The sequence below is a fragment of the Oryza sativa genome, chromosome 8 (assembly GCF_034140825.1).
Source record: "Oryza sativa Japonica Group chromosome 8, ASM3414082v1".
NCBI lineage: Eukaryota > Viridiplantae > Streptophyta > Magnoliopsida > Poales > Poaceae > Oryza > Oryza sativa.
The window spans coordinates 10,589,768-10,594,260 of NC_089042.1; the positions used below are offsets into that span (position 1 = coordinate 10,589,768).

At 39.0% G+C, this 4,493-nt stretch overlaps 1 long non-coding RNA gene across 1 annotated transcript; it reads left to right on the forward strand.

Annotated features, from left to right (window-relative positions):
* The first annotated feature begins 2,196 nt into the window (after window positions 1-2,196).
* LOC112939881 (uncharacterized) lies at window positions 2,197-4,222 on the forward strand. The gene is made up of 3 exons (XR_010734669.1): window positions 2,197-2,321; window positions 2,399-2,511; window positions 4,116-4,222. It is a non-coding gene; the product is annotated as an uncharacterized lncRNA (long non-coding RNA).
* Window positions 4,223-4,493: the final 271 nt, after the last annotated feature.

Genomic DNA, 4,493 nt, shown 5'->3' on the forward strand with positions numbered 1-4,493 from the left:
AGAGTACTGTAGCGCCAGGGAAGTCAAACAGACTTCTCTGCGGGCTGAGAGGAGAGAATGGAATGGGCTGAATTCGGCCCAAGACTAGGAAGAGGATTATTATTACTTTTCAAAATAAATTAACCAATGAGATGATCTTTCAATTGTTAAAAATACTTCCAATGCTCAAATAATTCCAAGAAAAATCTTGAACATACTTGAACACTCAGAGTATTTATTAAAATTGAAACCAGCTCATTTAATGATTAATTTAATATGTGAATAATTACTGAAATGTTCTTTGTATTATTAAAATTAGGAATTGAGCTCCGAAAAATCTTAGAAAATTTCAGAGAGTATAATTAATCATGGAGAACTTAATACAAATTAAATCTATCCATGCTTTATATTTAGGAAATTTTATTTCCCACATTTAACTTCACTTGTAAATTAATGAACATTTAATATAAATTATATTAATAATTTATTAAATAATTTATAAATCCTAAAACGGAAATTCAGGCTGTGATAGAAGGTAACCTTGCATGAGCATAGATCTGCAGAAGTTAGGAAAAGCTCTAAGAAGGTTAATCATGTTTGTCTGTACATGTATGGGTCGGATGATGATGAGGACGATTCTGAAATAGCTGCAGCCGAATAGATGAGGAGTAAAAAGGTCATACCATGTCAATGGGTAAAAAGTTCTGGAAAAGAGGAGAAGTATGACTTTGATATGACTAAAGCTGACAAGATCTTTGATCTACTACTCCGAGAGAAGCAAATTCAACTTCCTGCTGGTCATATAATCCCATCGGCTGACAATACCTAGGCAATCAAGCCGTTGACTGATTTTCAGGGTGGTAGATGTCCAAACCAGAGCAATCCAAGAGGTCGAATGTACTGATGCAGTCTTGAACGACGCTGACGTAGATGAGACAATTGCCTAGGCCGATGGAACATTGGACTTACCCCTTCGCCGGAGATCGAACATCGATGCAGCCCCGCGTCAGGTGCCAAGTCCCGCCGGATGATAAAATAAAGTAGAAAAGGTAAAAGGTGGCAATGCACCGAATTGTATTGATCGTGAAGATAGATTATATAGACCCCGGGTGTACATATTTATACCCATGGGTTGATACAAGTCCTTATCGGACAAGAAAGAAACTAACCTAAAGATAAAAGGAAAACATAAAGTCCTTATCGGACACTAAACACACTTTTCTAAAGATAAAAGGAAACTAACAAACTATTCCTAATTAATAGATAAACTGCCATGCCGCATCCTCTTTAAACTCGGTCACTTAGGGATAAGCTTCCTTTAGTAGATTGATTTCCTTAACCGAATATAGCAGGAATCCGACTATTGGCGACTTGATAACTCCCATCGGCTGATTCCGAGATGCTGCAGCCGATAATGATTCTAAGCCGATGACGCCTTTGTCGATTACCAATTTTCACTGTTAACACACGGTCAACCCATCATCTTCACACCTCTCAATTAATTTATATTTCATTTCTCAAAAGGTGAGAGGAGAGTTAAAAATACAATTCTCACCTACCTTACCACACATATAAACCTAGAGTATATCTACATGGGCCCATTTGTCACCCATGTACCAGCCATCTACTCATGTGATCACTCATTTATAATCTATATATACTTCATCAAAGAGAGAGAGAGTGGGGGAGAAAGAGAGTTAGAGTCCAAGTTTCACCGAAGAACTCACCATACCTCCCATTTCTTCTGGGAAACATCTATATGGGGCCACTAGACAGCCACTCATACTAGGTTAACTGAAGTACAAGCTGAATCTCAGCCCTAAACTCGATCCTCTCTCCAAAAATCGTGTCAAAGCCATATCATGCCACCTATCTCTCCATTGCCAGCACAACATCCATTCTTTGATTAACCACTTCACCAGATAACTCATCCCACTTTCCTCATCATGTTCCAAGGAAGAACTTAGAGAAAACTCCCTCGGAATTTCCGAGAACACCCACTTGTTCATCCTTCCCGAAGGTGTTTGATCCGCTGTATGTCTTCTCTGGTGAGCTTCGCCACAATCTAATCATAAGAACGTGATCTATAGATCCTTTCCATGGATCAAACACATTCCGTCGAGCTCGTCGGCGTCCTCGGTGTCCAGAGCGCCGCCGTCGGTCGCTTCGCCGTTCCCGATGATCCGGTGCATCTCCGACCTAGCCGCTGCGCCATGAGCGTCGCCAAGGTTCTAGGATAAGGCCTGCGAAGGGAATCGCGCTGAAGAGCAGCCAACAAGGAGATCCTCTCTTTCTTCCTCAAGTCCGGCCGCCGGCCAACGTCGTCCGTTCCTCGCTCTCGGGTGAGCTTCGGCGCAGTTCCTCGTTCGTGTAGCATCCTTAGATTGTCGTTGAGCCGTTCCACTTCTCTTCTTGGCAGTCCGGAGTCTGGAAGGGGGTCGACGCCGTTGCCATGCCGTTTCTTGCCGTCGCCGGAGCATCCTTCACGCCGTCGTCGCCATTCAAGCGTTACCGGCGCATGTCCAACCCACAGTAAGCTTCCAGCAACCCCGTAGAGGCACATGCATACACTCATTCACACCGAGCTCGACATGCACATGCATGCCGAAGCTCACCGCCGCTCGCGCTGCCACCATCGCTGACACCGACCACCGCAGCCAGCGAAACCACCACCATTAGCTTCGCCATGTTCCACTCTGCATTTTCTATTCTGGTCGCATCGTGAAATCTGCCACCGTTCACCGCCGGCTACGCTGTGAAGCCGCTGCTGTCGCCGCTGCTCTGTCCTCCTCCTCTCAGGCTAGCTGACATGTGGGTCCAGTTGGATTAGGCACTAAGGACTTTCATTACTGAATGTTTAGATCTGGTAAGGTTGTAACTTCAAATAACCTTACAATGACATGTGGACCCAAGAACATGCATGTAAATAGATTAAAACTCAAGAACTCTTAATGAAGATTCAATTAAAACGTGCTAGGGACCTCGGGACCTATTACTAGAACCTCTAGGAATCTTTCTGCAAAATATCTCTCACTGACCAGTGGGCCCTATGTGTTTAAAATCTGGAAAAATATAAGGAAAATGCCTTAGTGAATATCTAATCAACAGAAAAATAGGTTAAATTGTAAATTGCATATAAAATTCATTTTAGCTCCAATCTGGATGAAATAAATTTCTGTAGAATCACCAGTTATGAACCTTAATATGGAAACATAAAACTTGGCACTTGCAGTAGAATAAATAGCTCTAATAATTCACATAAGAAATAATGAACATAGAGCAATCTCCAACTTAGAAAATTCATATAAAATTCATCTTAACTTAATTTGGAGTGAACCAAGCTCCAGTATTCTCACAAAACCATGTTCTTAATTTACATGAACTAAAACTTGATACTTTCTGTATTAAAATAATCACCAACTATTTAATTGGTAAAATAACTAGTATAGTGTAATCTAGAAACTATAAAACCCATAAGTGATTTATTTTAACTCCAAATGAGATGAACTAAAATTTGTTAGTTTGATAAAAGCATATACATTTGTTCTGTAGATAAATCTGTAGAAGAAACCATATCCAAAAACATCACTCAAATTTGAATAATGAATTAAAATTAAAAGATGGTATAGAAACTTCTAGAATTCATATAAAATTTAATACCAGTCTAAAGGAAGAGATCTCAAAGTTTGTTAGGTTATAAGAACCATGACCTTAGTTTTTATAAAATAAAATATGACACTTTCAGTACCCAAAACTTGTCTAAAATTTGAAATAGTTAACAACTACTATAATAAATCACTTAGCTTGTAAAATTCATAGTAAAATCATCCCAACTCTACAAAAATGTGAAACCAATTTTGTTGAACACCTGAGAACATCCCCTTCACTGCAGCAAGCCAACAATTCATAAATCATAGACCTAAAATGCACCTAAGAACTATTAGAGCTTAATTAATCTAGTGCTAGTATTACATCTTGAAAATTTATAACTCTCTAATGCAAAGTGATAAAATATAAATTCTTTCATCTAAATTCATCTTAGACCAGTACCTAACCACACTAGTAAACTCATGCATTTTAGAGCATTTTAGATTTTTACATGTTTTGGCATTTATCGTTACCGTTATTTCTTTTAGACGGTGAATTCGTTACCGGTGAGGTGATTGGTCTTATAGCTGATCTCAAGAAGGTCTTATATCAACCAAGGCAAGTGTTGCCCTTCCTTTGAACACATTGAATCCCATGTTTTCGGGCTAAATGTTTTGATTGTAAAAGTTGCATGCGTAATTCGAACTATCGAAACTGGATTGTAGATATGACCAAAAAAAAAAAAAATTTGCATGAACCCTTTTGAAAATCACTCCCTTGCTGTTTTGAACCTTAGGAATAATTAGAGTACTTTTATTGTGCTCATATAGCTAAGTTAAGCTTTTATAAAATGCTAATGCTTAGCCTTGCTTAGTAATAAATAAAAACATGGCTATGGAATCACTTATTATACTATTTGGAAAACC